Raw genomic sequence first — 27,703 nt, forward strand, 5'->3', positions numbered from 1 at the left:
ATGTGACCCATTCTAAGCAGCACAAAATATTGAAAAATTAAGAAGACAGTAAAGTAGGGGGGGGTCATACTATACTATGAGAAAACTGTGTGATATCCTGAGAATTTGCATTTAAAAGTATTTCAGAGTAAACCTGAACACTGCTACGTAAGTTATAAATGTTATGTAAGCCACAATTAAATACATGTCCAAAACTGATGTTATGATAAGCATATCAATTTCAGATAATACACTTGTCTGAGAAGCAGAAAGCAATCAGCAATGATTCAATGATTCAATTTTTCCTATACAAAAATTACTCAACAGAATCCCTAATGAGTAGATTTCCACGTGAATGGCAATCAGGAATTAGGTTAAGAAACCGTGCAAGCAGCGCACTTCGGGGCCTTGGGCTGCAAGGCCGGCACTGACGAAGCCTTTACAATGAACCGTTGATCAGCGCAGGAGGCACTGCGCTATGTGGGGCTCATCTGGCCTCACTTCCCCAGCAGCCCTCTGTGTCTCCCAGCGCGCCACGCTCCAATTATAAATGAGTACAGTGTTCTTTCCGGAAGATCTCTGCATGCAGCCAAGTATACACATTTGTAGGGACGTTTTAAAAAAGTATAAAGAAACAAAGATTACTTCTGTCCCTGCCTAAGGACACTTCCCTCTACTTAAAGCCCCAGAAATACCTCCTACTATTCAGTTAGTTCAAACATTGATACATTTTTTAAAGTTTCATATTAAAAGTTATATCTAATAAGATATTAACTTAGCTTTAAGATTATACCTAACAAGGTATAACTTTCACATTTGAATGTGATTTGGAATAATGGAATGATGTATTTCAGGCTGAGTTTAGAGTCTGGCACATAATAACCTTTCATTAAAAGTAGTTGCTTTTATTATCATCTATTTTTTTCTCAGTGAACTAACATCACTGCTCAATATATTCCACTTGTTTTGATCTGACCAAAACTGTCATCATTAATATTAGAATTAACATTTTGTTTAAAGGAGCAGGTAAACTGCGTGCCAAGCCCTATTCTCCATGGTTAGAACACAGACCAAAAAAATAAAAAAAGCCATGGCGCAAGCTTTCAGTGATTTATTGTCTGGAAGAATAGGCAGACATATGAGCAAAGAAATTAACCCCCCAAAAAAGCATGGAACGAGGCAGAGCCAATGCTGGCACAGATTTCTGTGGTGGTACAGAGGGGCTCCAACCCTCATTGGGAGGGCAGGGACTCAGACGGTGATCTCTCCCAGAAATGACGAGCAAGTACCCAGATACAAAAGCAGCCAACAGAAGAAATTATAACTCAAACTGGAAATTATATCTCAATCTTCAACAAAGATATAAAACTTAGCCACAAAACAAGAGGAAGGACATGTCAGAGCGTTCAAAGTCTAGGTCTTAACTGCCTCTAGGAGGCACTGGTTTGCTCCGTGCTAAGGTGGAAGGGGAGGAGCAGCGGATTAAGTGTGAAAGAGACGGTGGGAGCTGCTCTGGGGGCGGCGGGGGGCCCTGCATCCCTTCCCGGGTTCGCTGACTTCAGTCGCAAGCGACAAGAAGCCAAGGAGCACGTGACTGATTCACTTTCCGAGAAGAGTAACACAGCTCAGCAGTCTTGAACAAAGTTTTCATCATCATTCAAAACTAGGACTACATCCAGATCTAAAAAACAATGCAAGTGAATCTATTTACAAAGCAGAAACAGACAGATATAGAAAACAAATTTATGGTCACCAAAGGGCAAAGGGAAGAGGGGGAAGGATAAATCAGGAGAATGGGATTAACAGATACACACTCCTGTACATAAAACAGGTAAACAACAAGGATTTACTGGATAGCACAGGAAACAATATTCGATACCTTCTAATAACCTATAATGGAAAATAATCTGAATATATAATTGAATTACTTTGTTTCACACTTGAAACTAATGCAATATTGTAAATCAACTACACTACAATTTAAAAAAAAAGAGTTTTAACTAGATCTATTTGCTATGGGGCTTTGGGAGAGTTACTTAATTTCTTTAAAGCTCTGAAGGCAATGGAGAACCACTGAGGAATTTTGAGGAAGGAAGATACACACCTCCCAGTTTCCCAAATTTATGGTCTATAATCAATCACTTCCTACTTTTATTCTCCAAAGCTCCTAAACCACAGACAAACCTCCTATACTCTCAATTCTACACACAGAACCTCTGCAGTAGAAACTGACTGGCCTCCTCTTCTCCATGGGGATCCCCTGGCGGCTCAGCAGTAAAGAATTTGCTTGCAAAGCAGGAGATGTGGGAGACATGGGTTCAACCCCTGGGTCAGGAAGATCCCCTGGAGAAAGAAATGGCAACCAACTCCAGTATTTCTTGCCTGGGAAATCCCAGGGACAAGGCAGCCTGGCGGGCTACAGTTTATGGGGTTGCAAAGAATTCATGGGGTTGCAAAGACAGGATTAAGCAACTAATGCTCTCACTTTCTTTTCCATGAGAATAATACAGTGTCTCCAAGATCACAACAGGTTGGGCAATGCTGTGGCTGCCCCATCAGACTACCGTAATGGTTAAAATCTGAGTTCTGGGGTCAGATAAGTCTGGGTTCCAACCCCAACCATCCTCCCGTCACCCACAGCAATCACATGGCGTCTGTGAGTCTCTCCAGGCACTCCAAGCACAGGGACCTCTTTCACTCCTTTGCCGGGAATTTTCTTTTTACAAATGTCGCTCTCTCTCTTCAAGTGTCAGCTGAGATGTCACCCTTTCAGAGAAGTCCCTCCTTACCACTAGCATAAAAGAGTGATGAGAGCCTATCACAGCACCTATGCTCTGCACACCCTTCCAGCTTATGGGGTTTTATTCGCCTGCATAATCCATATTACCATTGACTCATTCTAGGTTTCCATGTTTCTCTTTTTTGTCTAGCTCCCTCACTGAAGGTAAGATCCTGCTATGAAGGCAGAGGTTCTTTTATACTCATTGCTAATTCCCCATTACCTAGAACAATGCCAGGCTGTGGTAGTTAACACTCAACAAACAGTGAATGAACAAACAATGCTTGCAAGTTGCATAACCTCGGGCATGTAACTAATGCTCTCTTTTTCTGTTTCCTCGTCTGTGAGATGGAAGTAACATAGTGACTACCTCAGAAGGTAGTTGAGGGTTAACTAAGATAACGCACATAAAGTACTCTCCTGATTTACAGTAAGTGTATTTGTGTGGTTGTTGTGGTTGTTATTACTATTGCTATAACAGGTATTGTCTTAAAATTCAATATGCTTAAGGCTTTGTGATATATTAAATGAATCCACTTAATTACACCGAGTATGTTTTTCATGCAATCTCAATTTGTTCACCTGTACTGAAGTCACCAGGGTCTTGTACTTTCAGGCTCTTGTACTTTCAGGCTCTTTTCTATTAAAACACTAAGAGAAATATACAGTTTATACAGTCTCTAACACTGATGTGGAGCTGGGTCATGAAAACCGTTTTGTCGATATAAACAATTCAAACTCTCTAGATATTACAGTTGCTAATGTCTACTTTCTGTCCAAAACAGCTTTCTAAACATATCATACCCCCCACATTGAACATGGTCGTTATCAAGCTAAGTGAGTTAACATTCATGAACTAGCTCTAGTTCTCTGAAAAATCAGAGCTGAAGATCAGATTTGCCAGCAGCTCTGCTGTGTCCTGCACCCACTTCACCAGGTCACTTGGTGGCTTACACACATACTGAGTGTGTAAGCATATATCAGCATCGGAGCTGAATGTAGGAGTTAACCACTGCCTTTCTCTGACGTGTTCATAAAAAGGTGATTCAATAGAGATTCAATAGACATTTCACACATGAAATCAATTCCTGATGTCCAATTTCATGTCAAGAAAAGTTCACTGAAATTCACATTATAATCATGATAGTATGTTTTAAATAATTCTCTGTCCTCTCTGAGTGTACCAGCTCTCTGTTTTCCTAACGAGGGAAAAAACACTACCCAGAGGGCAATCACAGCAGGGCCAGCGTGGGGCAGGGGTGGTGGCACTGCTGTAGATGGGAAGAGGCACAGGATCTGGGTCCCAAGCACAAAGGTTCTCCATCCCTAGCAGGGTTACTCAAACTCTCCATGCATGCTTCCACCTCTGTTGTCTGGGGTGGTAATAGTACATACTCAGTGGGCTGTTATGAGAAATGAGTGTGCTAATGTATCTAAAGACCTAGGACAATGCTCGGCACACAGTAAGTGCCCCCCAAAACACAGCAATAGCAACAGCAGCAGCAGTACAAATAAAATAAAAAAGAAACCAGTCAACAGACATGAAGAGCAGCGTTGCGGTTGCCACGGTGGGAGTGTGGGCTGGGAGTCTGGGATTAGCAGATGCAAACTACTGTATACAAGATGGATAGACAACAAGGCCTCACTGTATTTATAGCACAGAGAACTATACTCAACACTGTGTGATAAACCATAATCGAGAAGAATATGTATGTATAACTGAGCCACTACTGTAGAGCAGAAATTAATATAACATTGCAAACCAACTGTTGTTGCTCAGTCGCTCAGTTGGACCACCTGTGACCCCACTGGCTGCAGCCCACCAGGCTCCTCTGTCCACGGGATTTCCCAGGCAAGAACACTGGAGTGGGCTGCCATTCCCTTCCCCAGGGATCAAGCCCATGCCGCCTGAGTCTCCGGCACTGACAGGTGGACTCTACCATCTGAGCCACCAGGGAAGCTAAAATCAACTGTATTTCAACAAATTAAAAAAAAAAAAATCAGTCATCAGGATCTTCTCATAAGATATATAGAAGGAAGCCTGTTTTAGAAGTACTTTCTTCTACAGAATTATATATATATATATGGATAACCACTGTCAGTAGGTTCATTTTCTATATGAAAAGGTCAACATATATAGTGCAAAATTCATAATGAAACATATTAAGACCAACCTGACCAATTCCCCTACATAACACATTTTGATGAATTTTGAATTTTAGGAATAAGATAAGAAACTTTACTAAAGATAGAGACTCAACATTTTAGGGAATTAGCATTTTCTATATAAACTTCTTAAGCGATGATTTTGGTACTCATCAATTTAGCAATACTGAAATTCTGTAGACTGCACACTAAAAGACATTTTAAGACTACAATTTTTACTTTTACAAGGAGTTCAGGTTCTATAAATATTTCCAGACCGACTTACAAAGTGGATGTACAACTTCAGGGGTAGAAGTGAACATCAGAAATAATGCTAATAAACTCTACATCTTCTGCAGGATGCTACTTAACCCAACACAAACAGATATAAATCTATCTCTAGTTTTAGAAGGCATCTAAAGAGAACTTTATGAGAAAAACACTACAGCTTCAAACAAATTAAACCATTATTAGAAACTCTTTATGCCAAATCTAAATCCTCTGTCCTCTACTGTAAACCAAATTCATCATGCTTTATCTTTTAAATTAAGGAACAGCTGGACAACACCTTTAAAAAAAATCTTTATATTTTCTTTTGGGCTACAGCCAATTAACAACATTGTGATGGCTTCAGGTGAACAGAGAAGGGACTCACGTACCCACTGTCCCTTGAGCTCCCCTCCCACCCCAGCTGCCCCAAAGCGCTGAGCAGAGATGCATGTGTTACACAGCAGGCCCTCGCTGGTCATCCACTGTAAACACAGCACTGTGTACAAGTCCAGCCCAGACCCCCTAGCTATCCCCTCCCCACACCCTTTTCCCCAGCCCAAACCCCCTAGCTATCCCCTCCCCACTCCTTTCCCCAGCAACCGTAAGCTTGTTCTTTAAGTCTGAGAGTCTCTGTCTTGTTAAGTCCATTTATATCATTTCTTTTTAGATTTCACATATAAGGGATGTCATATACTTCTTCTCTGACTGACTTCACTTAGTGTGACAATCTCTAGGTTCATCCATGTTGCTGCAAATGGCATTATTTCATTCTTACTCAGTTCAGTTCAGTCGCTCAGTCATGTACGACTCTTTCTGACCCCATGGACTGCAGCACACCTGGCCTCCCTGTCCATCAGCAACTCCTGGAGTTCACCCAAACTCATGTCCATCGAGTCAGTGATGTCATCTAACCATCTCATCCTCTGTCGTCCCCTTCTCCTCCTGCCCTCAATCTTTCCCAGCATCGGGGTCTTTTCAAATGAGTCAGCTCTTCGCATCAGGTGGCCAAAGTATTGGAGTTTCAGCTTCAACATTACTTCTTCCAATGAACACCCAGGACTGATCTCCTTTAGGATGGACTGATTGGATCTTCTTGCAGTCCAAGGGACTCTCAAGTGTCTTCTCCAACACCACAGTTCAAAAGCATCAATTCTTCAGCACTCAGCTTTCTTCATAGTCCAACTCTCACATCCATACATGACCACTGGGAAAACCATAGCCTTGACTAGACGGACCTTTGTTGGCAAAGCAATGTCTCTGCTTTTTAATATGCTGTCTAGGTTGGTCATAACTTTCCTTCCAAGGAGTAAGTGTCTTTTAATTTCATGGCTGCAATCACCATTTGCAGTGATTTTAGTAATATTCCACTGTATATATGCACCACATCTTCCTTATCCATTCCTCTGCCGATGGACATTTAGGTTGTTTCCATGTCCTGGCTATCATAAATAGTGCTGCAATGAACACTGGGGTGTGTGTATCCTTTTGGATCATGACAACATCTTTTTAATAATTGGGTCCAGCCAAAAAAAATTTTTTTTTTCATGGGTAACTTAAGGAAGAATTTCTAAAGGTAAATAAAATATGAGTAAAAAACACCATCACTACATTCCATTTTAGAAACATTTCAGAATTTACAAAACAAGTTATGTCTCACACAATCCTTACCTCATGAGCTAAGCCATTATCACTGCCCCAGTTTAAAGAGCCTCAGAGGAAACCAGAATTGAAAGAGACACGTGTACCCCAATGTTCATCGTGGCACTGTTTATAATAGTCAGGACATGGAAGCAACCTAGATGTCCATCAGCAGATGAATGGATAAGAAAGCTGTGGTACATATACACTGTGGGATATTACTCAGCCATTAAAAAGAATACATTTGAATCAGTTCTAATGAGGTGGATGAAACTGGAGCCTATTATACAGAGTGAAGTAAGCCAGAAAGATAAAGAACATTACAGTATACTAATGCATATATATGGAATTTAGAAAGATGGTAACGATAACCCTATATGCAAGACAGCAAAAGAGACACAGGTGTATTGAACAGTCTTTTGGACTCTGTGGGAGAAGGCGAGGGTGGGATGATATAGGAGAATGTCATTGAAACATGTAAATTATCATATGTGAAACGAATCAGCAGCCCAGGTTGGATGCATGATACAGGGTGCTCGGGGCTGGTGCACTGGGATAACCCAGAGGGATGGGGTGGGGAGGGAGGTGGGAGGGGGGTTCAGAATGGGGAACACATGTACACCCGTGGCGGATTCAAGTCAATGTATGGCAAAACCAATACAATATTGTAAAGTAAAATCAATAAAGAAAGAAAGAACATAAAATAAATAAATAAAGAGCCTCAGAGAAGCCAGCTGACTTCCGTAACGACTCAATCTGCATCTGGAAAACCAGGACTCATACCCAAGTTACTGGCTCTGAGTCAGTAATCTTCCTACTATGCCATGCCATGTTGTACTACACAAATCATCAGGGAGAATTCATTATTCATAATAGAAATTATTTTAAACTTTTCATGTCAGCTTTCTTTTCCAATTCTTAATACATCCTCTATTCTGCCTTAGAGAAGAATGAAGTAGATCCACATTCACTCATGAAGCACGTAAAGCTTGCTCTCAGGATTTTGCACACATTTTGTTTTAAACAATATCATACTACTCCCCTTGTAGGTCATCATTAGTCACTGACGGTCCTTGTGACACAATGACCATCATGTTCCATTTTAGACAACTCTCTTCTTTAAATGTTTCTAAGAAGACTTGCTGAATTTTAAGTCAACATGTATATAACATTTATGTAACTGAACTGACAAAAAAATCAAAGTCTAAATGCCCTGAGATATTATTAGCTCTTATTTGATGTTCATTATATCTTTGGGAAAGAAAGAAGAAATGGCCTCCAGCTATTTTATCACTGATAAAAACAGAGACAAAATGAAGCCACCTATCTAATATCCCATTGTTAACAACAAAGGAAGGAATATTTAGATCGAGGAAGTAACACTCAAAGCACCAATGGGCTGTTTCTGTGACCTTGAATAATTTACTTTACCTTTTCAGGGCTTTATATTTTATAAATGTTATTAATCTATTGTTGTTATTATTTTCATTTATTGAAAACTCACTAATATGACTATATTATCTTATTGATCAACAACCCTCAAGGGTAAAGAATCATTGCCACATTACAAGTGAGAAAGCTGAGTCTTAAATAAAATAATTTACCCAAATCACAGAGCCAGTAAATAAGGATTTGAACCCAGGTCCCTGTGAACTCCAAAATCTAACTATTTTATTTTACCACAGTTCTACACTATTCTGTAAAACAAAATCCTCAAACTTGAATACTACTGAGATTCCCAGGATCTCTAACAAGCCATATTCACATGGTTGTCCTTATGCCTTGTTACTCCAAGTTCACATGTATGAATGTGATTAATTGTGTAACACAGTGAAAGATGGGTGAATATCCCATGCTGTTAGTTTTATTAAAACCTTTTTTCTTTTTCACAAGCCCAGTGACAAAAAGAGCTAACAAAAGAATATTCCTGAGAGCTTACAAAATATATTAAATTATTTTCTACCTTTTCCTCTGTTTTTAAAGTCATTTTCCAATGAGACAAACTTTATTTCCCTGTAGTTACTAGAATACAATTTTATTTGCTTCAATAGACTCCTTGAAATCTGTAATATAAAAGAACATTTGTCCTATGAAAAGATCCATTTTATTACTATGAATTATACAGAATTTGTTTCTATACTGTCATTGTAACTAAATAAGATGCCAAGTACATACTAAATTTATGTTCTTTTTTGATAAACTGATTATCTTGTATCCTTAAAAATCAAACTGTTGAGTTTAAAGACTACAGACCAGCAATATACATAATAATAACCTTCTAGAATTAGTTTTAAGTCCCAGGAGACTTCTATACAGGAAGATATGGTCTTTCCAGTTAATTCTTGACATTTTATTCACCAGAATTACTCAACTATGAATGAAATCTTAGAAGCTGTCTTGGTTTGGCATGTATAAAATGTCAAATGCAATCTGCTAGGAACTAACAGGAAATATTCATCATCAAATAAAATATAAAAAAGACAGCATTAATTTTTTAAAGGTGGCTAAAAGCTGAATCACGGTTCTACTTCAACCAGATGAAAGGCTTGCAATTAAGAGACCAAGGGTAAAACACGAATGCACACTGTTATCTTATGACTAAACTCAGAGAAACGGTTTCTCCATGGTACGCACGAGAAGCTAAGTTGATTCACACAGTTTGCAGTAACAGTCACAGTATTGCAACAGAAATACAATGATACAACAACAAAAACAACCAAATAAGCATTTTCAAGTAATTTTAAACAGAGGGCCATCTGAGTCATAGTTTTTCACAGCAGGGAATAATTGCTTCCATCAGTGGTAAGCTTAATGAGCTATGAAGGTAGGTTTGTTAATTGAATTATTCACAGAGGTTTCAATAGTCATCTTCCCTCGTGACTACTTTTTAAAACAATTACCTCACTTCAACAAAATAATCCGTTAACCTTCATCTCAACAGAACAGAAAACAGCCAAACACAGAAGGATACCGAGGTAGACCCCGGGCACTGGAAAGCAGTTTTTCACTGCTTCTTCCTGTCAGAACATGGGCACTTCCTGTGAGCCGGGCACTCATCACAGCTGGTGAGCAGCCTCCAGCGCCCAGTCCTCAGGGAGCCAGCAAGCTGGCAGGGAGGCTGGAACTGAGCATATGCCTAGGGACTCGCTGACAAAAGAGGGCAGAGAAATCTCAGGGAGGCTGGAACACTGGTCTGGGTGTGAGTGCGGAGGGCAAGGAGCAGTAAGGATGCGACAGTGAGGCCGCAGGAACTCGCCAGCTAAAAAACGGAGTAAGGTCGGTCTAGGTAAGAGCAGCACCACGGGAAGGGGCTCTGAGAAGAGAACCTGAGACCTTCTCAAGGAAATGAAAAATAGTAGGAATGGAGCATGAAGATCTAGTCTGATACTGCCTTCAGCTTATGTCAAATTATCCAAGGCTTGGTAATCCACATTAGAGATTGTAGGCATTTTTTCAAGGGCAACTGAAGGGTCTTCAGCAACAGACTAACCTAATCAGATCTGCATTATTAAAAGACCACTCTGGCCCCATTGTACAGAATGGATCTAAGGACTGGGAAAGAGGTTACTACACAGTACAGGCAAGAACTGATAGCTTGGACTAGAGGTGGTTTCCTAAAGCTACCAGATCATATCATTTTTCTACTCAAAATCCTTTTAAGCTTCCTACTACTATCACACTGAAATCTAATCTCCTTATTTTGGCCAACAAGCTTATATACTTCGGTGCATTCCTATACTTTACATCTTCATCTCTCACTTTTACCCATTAGGCCCCAGCCACACTGGTCTGATTTCAGCCCCTTGAATGGGTCAAAATATGTTTTCAGGGCCTTCATATTTGCTATTTCCTTTGCCTAGAACCCCTTTCTTCCAGATGTCCATTGATTAGCTCTCATTTATTCAACAAATACTTACTGAGCACCTACCAAGTGTCGGTTCTGTTGTAGGCACAGCTCAAGGCTTCCCTCCTTGATCACGCTAGCTAATGTGGTGCTTCCTATTTCAAATCCCAGTTGTCCTATTTTATCTATAACATTTGTCATTAACTCAAATTACAAGCTCTTAAATAGAATGTATTTTAATGAATCGAGAGGGAACTGGTTTCAGGACACTGAGCACAGAGATATTCTAGCTTCATCAGAAGGTCAGCATCCTGGGTCCATGAGTGGCAGTGGACTGACGCTATCAACGACCCACGACCATGCGCTGCGCCAGGCACGGGAGGTGTAACAGTGTACAAGTGTGAACAAGTCAGGCACAAACTCTCAGAAAGGCTCCAAAGTCCAGTTGGGGAGAATAGATACTAAACTAGTCATCTATAAGCTAGTGCACTATGGGCTACTGGAAGAAATAAAAGATAAAGAAAGGAAAAGAGTAACATGTGGGATGGCCAGAAGGTGAGAAAGCAGGATACTAAGGTCCTGAAAGAAGTTTAGTGTAGTTGCAGCCCAGAGCGTCAGCACATAGGAGGGAAGGGAAGGAAGCGGCAGGAAAACATGGGAGAGATGAAGGCTGAAAAAATAAGCACGGTGCAGATCCAAGAAGGCATTCTAAAACAAGTGAAAGTTCTAATCTTTACTTAAAGGGCAATGGAGAGCCACCAAAGGATTTTACCAGGACGAGGCAAGAATAAGATTTATTATTATTTGCACAGTTAAATGTACGTATAAATAGCCAGTCTTATAAAAATAACTCAAGATGAATATTGAAATTATAAAGCTTTCAAAGTATGCAGATAAATTTAATTTTAAAATATAATCATTTATTTTTTCCTATTAAAGATTCTTCTGTTGGGTTTTATTCACTTTTTCCAACAAATATGAGTGTTTACTTTGCACCAGGCCCTGTTCTTGGGACGGGGACTATTTTAGTGAACAAAAGAGACATAAAATCACTCCCCTCATGTATTGCTAATTCAAGTTTAGAGCTTATTTTTCAAGCACAGCACATGAAAATCATAACGTAAAAGGAATCTGAATCAAAGTTTCCTTAGAAATCACTCATTGAACTTTTCTTTTACAGAAAAGGAAACTGTGACTATGAGAAATTAAGTATCTTGCTCAAGGTCACAAAGTTTTGGTGGAAAAGCCACTATACTACAATAATGATTAGAAAACAAAAACTGTATAGAACCTGTTCAAAGACACCAAGAAGAAAAGCCATATCAACACATCCTATCTGGTTCAACTGAAAGGAAGGGATTTCTTTAAGGACGTTTTATATCCACTGTCCTATTTGTTAAAGAATGTTCCCATAACTATCAACTACATTGCAGAAAAAGATAAGATCACTTCAAAAATGTTAAACCCACTAAGGCACTGAAGTACACTTCAGGGAAGAAGCAGAGGAGAATGGAAAAAGCAGGAACCATGATGCAGCTCCTACTATGATCAGGTCACTGGTATCAACCCCCCAACTCTCACTGATACTCTATATCTCTTATACTATAGGGAAGTGATTTTCATTATTTGCTCAGGATATTCACTTAAGAATAAACCACCATACCAATTTACTCTGCATTAGTCTACCTAGGGAAAGAGCTGTCATTTTAAAAGCATAAATAAATGTATTGTCTGTTATCAACTTTCAATTAGCACGATAATCTTGTGAACTATACTTTCAGTTTGGTATTCAAAAACTTTAAATGTCCTAAAAAATGCATGTGCCTTCTCTATCAATCTACAGCTAATAGAAATCTATTGGTGTGACTGGTTCCACATTATAAATGCACTGGAATGACTTTTAACAGTGCAGAAATCACAACCATGTGTTAAGTGAACTAAATAAAGTTCAGGATAAAACACTGTTTAAATCCAGGATAAACAGCTCCACACAAGCTTTATAATGTTCAGAATAATAAAAGAATAATCTCCACTTGATATATAATCAAAGTTTCCTCTCATCATTTCTTCCTTCAATATGATGCTTTCATTCAGCATAGCAATAGGCCTATGAAACTTCTTAAAAAATGGACTAGAATGCAACATATAAACTGTTTGACAATCATATAAAATAACTGTGGGAAGCTGAACTTCATCTGAGTACAGATAAACATTTCTTATTGCTACTCTCTACCAGCTCACTAATGATAGTAACCATAATTGATACAAAATTATTCATAAACAAAGAATAGGGGTTTTCTCATAGATTGCTAATGCATAAACAGATTAACTCAATATGAAGACTTTAAAATTACTAACACAACTAAATTACTTAAAAAACCAAATACATGTCCCTTCTATGACCATTTTTCTGACTCTGAAGGCTATACTTTGAGTTCCATGACCCATTCCAAAGGTCAGCATCTGCTCCACTGGGGAACTCTCCTCTGTGGTGGATTACATCTGTGTGTTCTGGCTTGAATTCGAGACTTAGAAAGTTGAGGACTAGTTCATGTGTCGAGAAACTATAAGATAAAGAGTTAGCGGAAGTTATAAGAAACTATAAGATAAAGATATAGAGGCTCTTAGAGACAAACTCAGTCTGTTCACTTCACACCTTCAATCACTCCAGTGTATGGGGAAGATGGAAAGTCAAAAGCAGCACACCTATTAATATTCCACTACCACACAGTGAGTCCAGAGTCGGATACTCTACTCACCCTGGTTGATACCACTGTACCCACACACACAGTAAGAATGAGCTTTCAAAACTACTAAATCAAGAAAACTTGATTTGTTGAAATTATTACAGTCATTAGTTCAGGTGGAATATGAATTTATGCTGCTCATATTATTTACATCATCTTAACACCCACATTTTAATATTTTGTTAAGGCATTTTGTACCATGTCCCTTGGCACCTTAGAGATACAAAACCTTGCTGAAGTGTTAACATGGATGCAAATCTGAGAAGAGAAGAATATATAACAGATTTTTCTATAAGGATGGTTGGGGGGCGGCCATATGTTTAGAGGCCAGAAAAGAGAACTTGTTTTTGAAGTTACATTTGCGCAGCAAGCATACTATGTTACAGTGAGGATAAGGTAGACTTTCTCACAAAGCTAAATTATTTGAATTAAAGAGTTTTCAATATGGTAAGACAAAGAATCTTTAGTGTCTGTGTTGTGTGGAAAAACTGGAGGACTTTACTTGACTAACAAAAGTCAGGAGCTTTACATCGTTGTTGAATTTCTCTGCTCCTTGAAATCCAAACATCTGAGAACCCCTTCAAGGAGCTCCAACCATAAGGAAGGGAGTAAAAAGAAATCTTCAGGCTTGCTTCTAGATTTTTGTAGTTAAAATTATTCTGTTAGTAAAAGATAGGAATTCAAAGTAAAAACCCAAAATGAAGGGATTATAAGTACACATGTCTGAAACAACTCTGATTAAAAACAGCCATCATGGAAATAATTCGGCCAAGAAATACTAATAGATGCTAAACAAGTGGGTTAAAGTTAGATGAGGAAAAGTATATTTACATAATCTCAAAATGTCTCCTTTAATCAAGTGATCAAAGTTGTCACTATGAGTGGACACAGTTAAACTGTATGCCACCTGACAGAAAGTAACGAAAAGAACCCAGCATTGCTTATGTGATATTCTTGCCACAAACGCATAACTGAAATCTACTCATGAGGAAACACGAGACAAACCTAAACTGAGGGATATTCTACAAAATAACTGGCCTATGCTCTTCAGAAGTGTGAAGGTCATGAATGTCAAGGAAAGACTCATGATAAAGGGCACTAAGGAGACGTGACAACTAAAGTTAATGTGTGATTTTGACCAATATCCTTTTGTTTTTATAAAGAATTTTATTGAGACAAATGGCAAAATGTGTGGGTTAGATGGTACTAGTTTAACAGTGTTAATTCCGTGATTGAGATTACAGTGGAGAATATCCCTTTGAGACAAATACACACTAAAGTCTTTGGGGGTGATGGGCACAGGCAAATTATTCTCAAATGTTTCAAAGGAAAAGAAAAGTGTCTTATACTATTCTTGCCACTTTTTTACATGTTAAAAAATATTTGGAAAAAACCTTTTATGGCATCAATCAATTCACAGAAAAATATCAAATAGCTATGGAAGGCCAGTATATGAATAAGGTATTCTTCAATTAGATAAGTTTGGGAACACTGTTCTAAGTAAAGGCAAGGAAAAAACTCAGTAATACCAAACACCTAAATGCTCACAACCCTTCCTAAGTTAAAAATTATGCTGGGAGCTTAACCAAGGTGATAAAAGTGGGAAGACTCCAAGATCGCTTTCTGTTATGGGCACACCAAAATTATAACTGTTTACAGAGCATGCATTGATGAGAAAGACTAGAATCTAGTTAAAAAACAAACAAACAATATATATATATATATATATGTATCTTTTACAACTAAAAATGTAAGGAAGGAACCACAGTGAGAAAGGTGGGGCAGAGGCATGGTATAGTCAATACCTACACCCCAGCTGCTACTAAGTCACTTCAGTCGTGTCCGACTCTGTGCGACCCCATAGACAGCAGCCCACCAGGCTCTCCCATCCCTGGGATTCTCCAGGCAAGAACACAGGAGTGGGTTGCCATTTCCTCCTCCAATGCATGAAAGTGAAAAGGGAAAGTAAAGTCATTCAGTCATGTCCGACTCTTAGCGACCCCATGGACTGCAGCCCACCAGGCTCCTCCGTCCATGGGATTTACCAGGCAACAGTACTTGAGTGGGGTGCCATTGTCTTCTCCAACCTATACCCTTGGGTAGGTGATAATTAAGATAATTACAAATGTAGAGTCTCACCCCAAGAAGCGAGAGGCTCCTTCCTACAGGCTCCCCATATCAGGTGCCACAGCCTAGAGGTCCAGCATCAGACAAGCCATCAGAACATTTGGTTTTGAAGGCTAGCAGGGAAGGCTGTGGGAAATAGAGACTCCACTGTTAAAGGGTGTACACAAAATCTCACACTCTCTGGGACCCAGGGAAGCAGCAGTAACTTGGAAGGAACCAGGTGCTGATCCTGAGCAGTCTCCCAGAGAAGACAGGAGGCGAACGGGGCTCACCCTGGGGATACAGACACTGGCAGCAGCCATTTGGGAGTGATCATTCTACCATGCGGACACTGGTGCTGGCAAGCGACATTTTTTAATTCTCCCTCTAGCTTTTTAGCATTGGGGTCTGGTCCCACCCACCAGAAATCCTCGAGAGCACTAGCTTCAGGACCAGCCTCATCCATACAAACCGTAGAATCCCCTGAGTCCAAGGTCCACCCACAAGTGGGCCAACACACCACCTCCGGGACCCCCAGGGCCCTGCAACCAGAGACTCCAGGACGCAGTTCCACCTATCACTGAGATGGCAGCAGCCCCATCAGAGGACAGGAACTAGGCCAGAGACGAACTTCACACACCGAGGGGCAGGCACCAGCCCCAGGGTCCAGTGGGCATAGACTACAGCCACCAGTGGGCAGACACCAGCTCCAGAACCACCACAGTCATGCAGCCTGCCATGGCAGGACCTGGCCCATCCACCAACAGGCCATCAGCACCCCAGGGATCCCCTGGGTTTCCATGGCCAGCCATCTCATGACTCAGCCCCAACAACCAGTGGCCAGTAGCCTCAGCACCAGGCAGGGCCTGGCAACCAGGGCCAGGGCCAGCTATGCCTACCAGACCACCAACAGCAGTCAGCCTGACACAAGAGAAGGATCCATAAAGCAGTCAGCCCGACACAAGAGAAGGATCCACGGGGCCCGAAGTGAGAGCACCAACGAGAGCATACAGCTCTGGTGATAAGAGGGAAGTCTGCTACTGGGACACATGGGATGTCTTCTGCAAAAGGCCATTGCTCCAAGGTCAGGAAATATAACCAACATACCAGAAACACAGAAATAAAAACAAGTTAGGCAGGACAATGGGACAGAGGAACATGTTCCAAATGAAAGAACAAGATAAAACCCCAAGAGAACTACTAAGTGAAGTGAAGATCTATCTGAAACACAGTGCAAAGTAATGATGGTAAAAACGACCAAAGAACTCAGGAGAAAAATGGATGCACAGAGTGAAAAGTTAGAAGTGTTTAAAAAAGAGTTAGAAAATATATAAAAACAATCAAACAGAAATGAAGAATGCAATAACTGAAAGGAAAAACACACTGGAAGGAGCCACCATTGACTGAATAATACAGAGGAATAGATTAGTGGGCTAGACGACAGAGTCGTGGAAATCTCTAAGGCTGAAAACAGAAAAGAAAAAAAATACTAGCATTCCAAATTTATTATACATTAAAAGGACCATACAACATGAAAAAGTGGGATTTATCTCAGGGATGCAAGGATTTTTCAGTATCCACAAACCAACCAGTGTAATATACCACATTAATAGGTTGAAGAATAAAAACCACATGATGATCTCAATAGATGCAGAAAAAGCTTTTGACAGAAGCAAATACTGATTTATGATAAAAAAAAAAAAAAAAAAACTCTCCAGAAAGTGGTCACAGAGGAAACATGGTTGTGGTGGTTTAATCACTTAACTATTACCAACTCTTTGTGACCCACGGACTGTGACCCACCAGGCTCCTCCGCCAAGGGGATTCTCCAGGCAAGAATACTGAAGGGGGTTGCCATTTTCTTCTCCAGGGGATCTTGCTGATCCAGAAACAGAACCCAGGTCTCCTACAATGCAGGAAGATTCTTTACCAACTGAGCTACGAGGGAATCACACCTCAACATAATAAAAGTCAAACAGGGCAAACCTACAGCTAACATATTCACCAGTGAAAAGCCGAAAGCATTTCCTCTAAGATCAGGAACAAGACAAGGATGTTCATTTTCACCACTTTTATTCAACATAGGTTTGGAAGTCCTAGACACAGCAATCAGAGAAGAAAAGAAAAAAAAAAGGAATCCGAACTTGAAAAGAAGAAGTAAAACTGTCACTGCTTGCAGATGATATGATACTATACACAGAAAATCCTAAAGATGCCTCTAGAAAACTACTAGAGCTAATCAATAAATTTGGTAAGTCTCAGGATACAAAATTAACACAGAGACATCTGTCTCATTACCATAAACTAACAATGAACTATCAGCAAGAGAAATTAAGAAAACAATCTCATTTACCATCACATCAAACAGAAAAAACACCTAAGGAAAAAAATCTAACTAAGAAGGTAAAAGACCTGTACTCAAAAAACTATGAGATATTGTTGAGGGACTTCCCTGGAGATTCAGTGGCTAAGCACGTACGATGCAGGGGATTCAGGTTCAATCCCTGGTTGAGGAACTAAGATCCTACATGCCGCAGGACAATTAAGCTCACTCACTGCAACTGCCGAGCCTGCACTGAGCCTGTGCCCTGCAACAGGAGAAGCCCTTGCACCACAGCCAGAGAAAGCCTGAGTGCCCCGAGGAGAAGCCTACGGGCCACAACAGACTCACCTCAGCCAAAAGAAAACAGAAAGATGAGAAGAAATAAAAATATTCTCAGTATTCTCAGATTAATGAAAACTAAGAGATTCTGTCAGCAGCAAACCTATCCTAAAAGAATGGCTAAAGAAAATCTCTAAAAAGAAAAAGTAAAAATAGGAAATCTTAAAACATAATGAAGAAAGAAAACAATAAGCAAAAATACAGGAAGGGCTTCCTGGGTGACTCAGTGGTAAAGAATCCCCCAGTGAATGCCGGACTCACGGTTCCATCCCTGGTCTGGGAAGATCCCACAAGCCACAGAGCAACTAAGTCCATGCAACACAAATATTGAGCCTGTGCTCTGGGGCCTGGAAGCCGTAGTTATTGAGCCCGGGTGCTGCAAATCCCAAGCCTCACGCCCTACAGCTTATGCCCTGCAACAAGAGAAGCCAGCGCAATGAGAGGCCTGCACATTGCAACTAGAGAGGAGCTCCCGCTCACAACTAGAGAAAAGCGCGTGCAGCAACAAAGATCCAGCACAACCAAAAATTTAAAGTCATTAATTAATTTTTTTAAAAAAAAGCTTAAATGTGTGTGTGTGTGTGTGTGTGTGTGTAAATACAATAAGCATTCTTTCTTCTCCTAAGTTTTCTAAACTGTTTTGACAGTAGAAGTAAAAATTTGAACACTGTGCTGCAGTCCTAAATGTATGTAGAGGAAATATTAAGATGATTATAAGTGTGAAGGCAAAGGGAAGTAATGCATGGTAAGCTTTCTACATTTCACTTAAACAGGTAAAATAACATCACCAATAAATTGTGATAAGGAACTTCAATGTTTAAAAACAAAAGTCCAATTAGAAAGTGGGCAAAAGATGTGGAGACATTTTATCTAAGAGGATATGCAAATAGAAAATAAGTACAGGAAAAGATGTTCAACATCATGAGCCATTAGGAGAAAGCAAATTAACACAAGTAATCTCTAAATATCTAGTCTTTTCACTGGGTTGCAGGGCTCTAGGCTCAGACATCCATGAGGCTTACAATTTACTTCACTGAGGTCTTTGCTTGAAAGGTACCTCCTTAGAAAGGCCTTTTCTCCCCCATCCACATATCTCCTCACTACCCCAAGTCCCTATGTACTCTTAAATTCCTTGCTTTATTTCCTTCAGGCACTTATTCCCAGCTGACATCATATAGTCACTTGTTCACCTATTTGTTGTCTGTCTCCCCACTTATTAATAGAATAACTTCCAAGAGGCCAGAGATCTTGTCTTCACCAAGTGTCTGGCACAGAGTAGTCAACAAATATTTTGGATAAATAAACTACAACATACATTTACACATTCAGAGGATGTGTCTTCATATTTCCACTCATGAAGTTTTACTCAAATTTCCTGGATTTCAGAACTTATCTGCCTGCTGTGCCCTAAAAGCCTTCTCTAAATGCTAAAACCATTGCCTTGTTCTTAGTTCTTACTTAATCCTCCTTCCAGCTTTGCTAGAAGGACACTTACCCCTACCCTGTTGATTCCAGCCACCCCATCACCAACAAGTGTGACACTGTAATAGAAGACAGAGTGAAAAAAGAAAGGAAAAGGACCCTCGAGCAAGAATACTAGCAGGTGTTAGATGAGAGAAGCTGCAGCCAGGGCTTTGGGACACTCTTGCATGCTGTTGAATACACCCTGGTCTATACAACAGAAGACTGAGAAGTCAACCCAATAAAGACTGTGGTTGGCTTATTCAGCAAGATATTTTTGAACTTGTTGATTTTTGCTTGGCAGTGAACATCAAACTAATTAAGAACATGTCATTCAAATGTAGTGAGTCTTTCCATTCCTCCTTTTCCATTTCAGCTAACTTCAGAGCATTCCTGGCTTTATTTAAAGGACTCATAGTTTCCATTTAAATTATGTATCCCAAAGCCACAGTGACCCAGAATTCAGTCTTCTCACAACACACAGACCACAAATCATTGAAAATTTTTCAGATGAGCAAGATTCTGGGGATTGCCTACACATTCCTTAACAAAGAAATACCATGACAGAGTTGCAATATATAAGCAATTATAGAATAAGAATTTCTACCCTGAAATTTTCTTCTCTTAGCAGGCATTTAAAAAATTCTGAAAAATGTAACTATTAAACATAATTCTTTATCAAGAAATATAAGTTAAATGTCTCTGACACACCAAATTATTTAGCTGTTTCTTAGTAGACACACTCATCCTTTCATTTGTAGAAAAGAACCTGGCTTATAGAATTCCTCAAAATAAAAAAAAAGAAAGTTAAATATAGCAGCTGTATGCTAAGAAGAGGTAAATCTTTCTCCTACTCAATTTGCAATATTTATTTAAAAAGTAAAAAAATAAAATAAGACAAAATGCCATTTTTGCAGGGAGGTCCAAGTGGGGAAAAGAAAATACCCACAGCCTGTACCAACAGCTAGGTCATTCATAACACAGCTACATGGCGACACATCCATTGTGTACTGGCTCTACACCTCAAAGTCAATGCTACACACACAGTCAACGCTACATGCAGAGTTCAGTAACTCTATCTGCAAGGAAATTTAAAATCAAAGTAGTATTTCTGATTCTGCTCTAATAAAAATTATTTTTCTTCCCTCTGAAAATATTAGTCTTTTTTTTTTTTTTCTGGCTGCATCATGCAGCAAGCAGGATCTTGTTCCCCCACCAGGGATCGAACCCAAGTTCCCTGAAGTGGAAGCATGGAGTCTTAACTACTGGATCACCAAGGAAGTCCTAATGTTAGTCTCTTGAACAGTAATATTTAATTGGCATTTGGAAATCAACGAAAGAAGATAAAAAATTACCTTTTAAGAGGTAACTTAACAGTTTTTGACATTGAATTAGTGATTTAATATACACCACTAACAGGTTACTTAATAATGTGAAAGTTAACAAAAAATTAGCTCATCAGTGGTTAGGCTGAAACCACTGTTGCATTTGTCTCTCACTGTAAGATCTACTCTATTATTCCACTGTTCTATAGTCTAAGAAAAAAAATCCCACCTTCAACATAAAAACTAACAAGAAAATTGGACTTAAGATATTGCTTTTTGGTAGTTCAGTTGTTAAGAATCCACCTGCCAATGCAGGGGACATGGGTTCGATTCCTGGTTTGGGAAGATTCCACATGTCATGAGGCAAGTAAGCCTGTGCTCCACAACAGGAGAAGCCACTGCAATGAGAAGCTCAAGTACCAGAAGCAGAAAGTAGCTTCTGCTCACCACAACTAGAGAAAACCCACTTGCAGCAACAAAGACTCAATGCAGCCAAAAACAAATAATTAATAAACAAATTAACTAAGTACGTAATCTTAAAAAGACCTTGGGGCACAGTGCCCTGGTCTTAATTTCTTTAAAACTATATTTTCATTTTATAAACCAGAGTACCCATAATTTCTGAATTCATTGGTCTATTTATACATTCATTAACTAAGCATGTATCAGAGAGTTGGTATGGTACAGTAGAAAATAAATGTGACTTGGAATTAAAAAATACTAATTTTTTTTTTTAAACCAAGCTCATTGATACATAGAACAGATTGGTGGTCGCCAAAGGCAGAGGGCAAGGTACCAGAAAGGGTAAACAGAGTCAAAAGGTACCAACGTCCAGTTATAAAGGAAATAAGTCACGCAGATGTAATGTGCAGCCTGGTTACCGCAGTTAAAAACACTGTATTGCCTATTTAAAAGTCACCTAAGAGAGTAAATTTTTAAAATTCTTATCACAAGAAAAAAATCTGTAACTATGTATGGTGATGAATGTCTACTAGATTTATTGTGGTGATGATTTGCTAATACAATCAAATGTCAAATCATTATGGTCTACACTTAAAACTAAAATAATACTGTATGACAATTATTCCTGAATTTTTTTAAAGAAACAGCAAAAAGGGGGGGGAGCCAAGATGGTGGAGGAATAGGATGGGGAGACCACTTTCTCCCCTACAAATTCATCGAAAGAACAACTGAACACAGAGCAAACTTCACAAAACAACTTCTGATCGCTAGGTGAGGTCATCAGGTGCCCAGAAAAGCAGCCCATTGTCTTCCAAAGGAGGTAGGAAAAATATAAAAGATAAAAAGAGAGACAAAAGAGCTAGGGACAGAGATCCGTCCCGGGAAGGGAGTCTTAATAGAGGAAGTTTCCAAACACCAGGAAACCCTCGCACTGGCGGGTCTGGGGGAAGTTTTTGAATCTCGGAGGGCAACCTGACTGGGAGGGGAAAAATAAATAAAACCCACAGATTACGTGCCTAAAAGCAACTCCCAGCAGAAAAGTACCCCAGACGCCCGCATCCGCCACCAGCAAGTGGGGGCCGTACAAAGAGGAGAGGGAGGCATTGCTTAGGGTAAGGACCGGGCCTGAGTGCCCTGAGGACAATCGGAGGGAGCTTTTCTGAGATACCAACTTAAACTGTGGGACAGCAAAAGAGACAGAGAAAATTAACCGGCCTGAACACAGTGCCGGCGTGCCGGCCGTTTGCAGAACAAAGGGTCTGAGCAAGTCTAAAGAAGAGCTCGCCAGCTGCGGACCGGCCCAGCCCCGGAGGCAGGAGGCAGGGGGGAGGGGAAAGGGGCAGGCTCGGCCCCAAGGACCGCATCCCCTACAACACTGCAAGCAGGCCTCCAGTTTCTAACCAAACACTTCCTGAGATTCTGGATGGTCGACATCCGCCGGGAGGGTCGTGGAGAGACACAGGGCGCACGCACCCCGTGTGCAGAAACTGAGGCTGGGGCCGCGGAGGGGAGAAGGCGCGCTGCACCCGGGGAGAGTGCGCCTGTCAAGCTCCTGGCTGCCTGAGGCGCTCGGGCGGGGAAGGCACAAAACGCAGGCTAGCCAAGTCCGCGCTTTTATGGAACACCCGAGGGCTGGAACCCGCGCAGCGCAGGGCCCGCTCCATATAGAGCAGCCGGAGCCTGAGCAGCGTAGACGGGGAAAGCAGCTACAGTCCCTCCCCGCAGCGCGGAGGAACTAGCGAACCTGAAGAGACCACCTCCACCCGCCTGTGGGCGGAAATTAGGCACTGAAGAGACCGGCAAACAGAAGCCAAATAAACAAAGGGAACCACTTCAGAAGGGACCGGTGCAACAGATTAAAATCCCTGTAGGTAACACCGACTACACCGGAAGGGGCCTATAGATATCGAGAAGTCTAAGTTGGACTGAGGAGCTATCTGAAACTGAACCGAACCCACACTGACTGCAACAGCTCCAGAGAAATTCCTAGATACATTTTTACTATTTTTTTTTAGTTAAAAAAAAATTTTTTTTTCTTTTTTCTTTTTTCTCTTTTATTTTCTTTTAAAATTACCTATTATTCCCCCATTACTCCTTAACTTTCATTTTCATAGATTTTTATGATTTTTTTTTAATTAGGGAAAATTTTTTTTCTTTTCCTTTTTTTCTTTTTTCTTTTTCTCTTATTTCCTTTTAAAGTACTCTATTACTCCTCTACTCCTGTCAGCCCCTGTCTGAATGGGCTCCGTGGATATGCATCAAACTCATTAGAACCCGCGTTCTAATGAAATCCTGGGCTGGAAAGCGAGTCAATATTCACCGGGTGAGCATATGTAACGGAACAGCTTCCATCCATTCGCACGCTGAGGAATCTGGTGAGCTTCCCACCGCCTGGGCTAATTATAGACACTGAAGCGACGAACAGGAGTACACAAGTGAACCCTTTCAAGATCGTGGTTTCCCTGTAGTGTAACCCAAACGGATTGGGGCCATAATACGGCAGTTCTAATTTGCAGCTTTCTGAAGATAATTTTCATTTTCATTTCACTATAACCTTGCAAAAAAAGAGAAGCCCTATTTTTAAACCAAACTTCATATACATTTCTAAAATTTTTTGTGTTTTTGTTTTTAATATTGTATTTTTAAGAGTCTAACCTCTACTCTAGATTTTTAATCTTTGTTTTTCAGTATGTGATATAAATTTTGGACATTTAAGAATCCAATATTCAGTTCCCATGTTTATTCAGGAGTGTGTTGATTATTCTCTCCCAGTCTTGACTCTCCGTTTTCTACCTCAGAACACCTCCATTTCCTCCCTTCCCCTTCTCTTCCCAGTCCAATTCTGTGAATCTTTGTGGGTGTCTGGGCCACGGAGAACACTCTGGGAACAGACAACTCCGTAGATCTGTCTCTCTCCTCTTGAGTCCCCCTTTTTCTCCTCCTGCTCATCTCTATCTCCCTCCTCTCTCTCCTCTTCTTCATGTAACTCTGTGAACCTCTCCGGTTGCCCCTCAAGGGGGAGAATCTTTTCGCCATTAACCTAGAAGTTTTATTATCAGTGCTGCATAGTTGGAGAAGTCTTGAGACTACTGGAAGAATAAAACTGAAATCCAGAGGCAGGAGACTTAAGCCCAAAACCTGAGAACACCAGAAAACTCCTGACTACATGGAACATTAAGTAATAAGAGACCGTCCAAAAGCCTCCAAACCTACACTGAAACCAATGACCACCCAAGAGCCAGTAAGTTTCAGAGCAAGACATACCACGCAAATTCTCCAGCAACGCAGGAACACAGCCCTGAGCGTCAACATACAGGCTGCCCAAAGTCACACCTAACACAGACCCATCGCAAAACTCATTACTGGACACTCCATTGCACTCCAGAGAGAAGAAATCTAGTTCCATGCACCAGAACACTGATGCAAGCTTCCCTAACCAGGAAACCTTGACAAGCCAATCGTCCAACCCCACCCACTGGGTAAAACATTCATAATAAAAAGGAACCACAGACCTCCAGAATACAGAAAGCCCACTCCAGACACAGCAATCTAAACAAGATGAAAAGGCAAAGAAATACCCAACAGGTAAAGGAACATGAAAAATGCCCACCAAGTCAAACAAAAGAGGAGGAGATAGGGAATCTACCTGAAAAAGAATTTAGAGTAATGATAATAAAAATGATCCAAAATCTTGAAAACAAAATGGAGTTACAGATAAATAGCCTGGAGACAAAGATTGAGAAGATGCAAGAAAGGTTTAACAAGGACCTAGAAGAAATAAAAAAGACTCAATTAAAAATGAATAATGCAATAAATGAGATCAAAAACACCCTGGAGGGAACCAAGAGTAGAATACCAGAGACAGAAGATAGGATAAGTGAGGTAGAAGATAAAATGGTGGAAATAAATAAAGCAGAGAGGAAAAAAAAAAAAAAAGAATAAAAAGAAATGAGAACAACCTCAGGGACCTCTGGGACAATGTGAAACGCCCCAACATTCAAATCATAGGAGTCCCAGAAGAAGAAGACAAAAAGAAAGGCCATGAGAAAATACTTGAGATAATAGCTGAAAACTTCCCTAAAATGGGGAAGGAAATAGCTACCCAAGTCCAAGAAACCCAGAGAGTCCCAAACAGGATAAACCCAAGGCGAAACACCCCAAGACACATATTAATCAAATTAACAAAGATCAAACACAAAGAACAAATATTAAAAGCAGCAAGGGAGAAACAACAAATAACACACAAAGGGATTCCCATAAGGATAACAGCTGATCTATCAATAGAAACCCTCCAGGCCAGAAGGGAATGGCAGGACATACTTACAGTAATGAAAGAGAATAACCTACAACCTAGATTACTCTACCCAGCAAGGACCTCATTCAGATATGAAGGAGAATCCAAAAGCTTTACAGACAAGCAAAAGCTGAGAGAATTCAGCACCACAAACCAGCTCTTCAACAAATGCTAAAGGATTTTCTCTAGACAGGAAACACAGAAAGGTTGTATAAACATGAACCCAAAACAACAAAGTAAATGGCAATGGAACCACACCTATCAATAATTACCTTAAAAGTAAATGGGTTGAATGCCCCAACCAAAAGAAAAAGACTGGCTGAATGGATACAAAAACAAGACCCCTATATATGCTGTCTACAAGAGACCCACCTCAAAACAAGAAATACATACAGACTAAAAGTGAAGGGCTGGAAAAAAATATTCCACGCAAACGGAGACCAAAAGAAAGCAGGAGTCGCAATACTCATATCAGATAAAATAGACTTTCAAATAAAGGCTGTGAAAAGAGACAAAGAAGGACACTACATAATGATCAAAGGATCAATCCAAGAAGAAGATATAACAATTATAAATATATATGCACCCAACATAGGAGCACTGCAATATGTAAGGCAAACACTAACGAGTATGAAAGAGGAAATTAATAGTAACACAATAATAGTGGGAGACTTTAATACTCCACTCACAACTATGGATAGATCAACTAAACAGAAAATTAACAAGGAAACACAAACCTTAAATGACACAATGGACCAGCTAGACCTAATTGACATCTATAGGATATTTCACCCCCAAACAATCAACTTCACCTTTTTCTCAAGTGCACACAGAACCTTCTCCAGAATAGATCACATCCTGGGCTATAAATCTAGTCTTGGAAAATTCAAAAAAATTGAAATCATTCCAGTCATCTTTTCTGACCACAGCGCAGTAAGATTAGATCTCAATTACAGGGGAAAAAATTGTTTAAAATTCAGACATATGGAGGCTAATTAACACGCTTCTGAATAACCAACAAATCATAGAAGAAATCAAAAAAGAAATCAAAATATGCATAGAAATGAATGAAAATGAAAACACAACAACCCAAAACCTATGGGACACTGTAAAAGCAGTGCTAAGGGGAAGGTTCATAGCATTACAGGCTTACATCAAGAAACTAGAAAAAAGTCAAATAAATAACCTAACTCTACACCTAAAGCAACTAGAGAAGGAAGAAATGAAGAACCCCAGAGTTAGTAGAAGGAAAGAAATCTTAAAAATTAGGGCAGAAATAAATGCAAAAGAAACTAAAGAGACCATAGCAAAAATCAACAAAGGTAAAAGCTGGTTTTTTGAAAAAATAAACAAAATTAACAAACCATTAGCAAGACTCATTAAGAAACAAAGGGAGAAGAACCAAATTAACAAAATTAGAAATGAAAATGGAGAGATCACAACAGACAATACAGAAATACAAAGGATCATAAGAGACTACTACCAGTAGCTCTATGACAATAAAATGGACAACTTGGAAGAAATGGACAAATTATTAGAAAAATATAACTTTCCAAAACTGAACCAGGAAGAAATAGAAGATCTTAACAAACCCATCACAAGCAAGGAAATCGAAACTGCAATCAGAAATCTTCCAGCAAACAAAATCCCAGGACCAGATGGCTTCACAGCTGAATTCTACCAAAAATTTAGAGAAGAGCTAACACCTATCTTACTCAAACTCTTCCAGAAAATTGCAGAAGAAGGTAAACTTCCAAACTCATTCTATGAGGCCACCATCACCCTAATTCCAAAACCAGACAAAGACGCCACAAAAAAAGAAAACTACAGGCCAATATCACTGATGAACATAGATGCAAAAATCCTTAACAAAATTCTAGCAAACAGAATCCAACAACATATTAAAAAAAATCATACACCATGACCAAGTGGGCTTTATCCCAAGAATGCAAGGATTCTTTAATATCTGCAAATCAATCAATGTAAAAAAC

General features: G+C 39.9%; 1 protein-coding gene across 1 annotated transcript in view; it reads right to left on the reverse strand.

The window, feature by feature from the left end:
- The window catches only part of SCFD2 (sec1 family domain containing 2), a 391,117-nt gene that overhangs the window by 335,338 nt on the left and 28,076 nt on the right, over positions 1-27,703 (reverse strand). The gene's annotated exons all lie outside the window — the stretch shown is intronic.

Source organism: Odocoileus virginianus, chromosome 29 (genome assembly GCF_023699985.2).
Source record: "Odocoileus virginianus isolate 20LAN1187 ecotype Illinois chromosome 29, Ovbor_1.2, whole genome shotgun sequence".
NCBI classification, from domain to species: domain Eukaryota; kingdom Metazoa; phylum Chordata; class Mammalia; order Artiodactyla; family Cervidae; genus Odocoileus; species Odocoileus virginianus.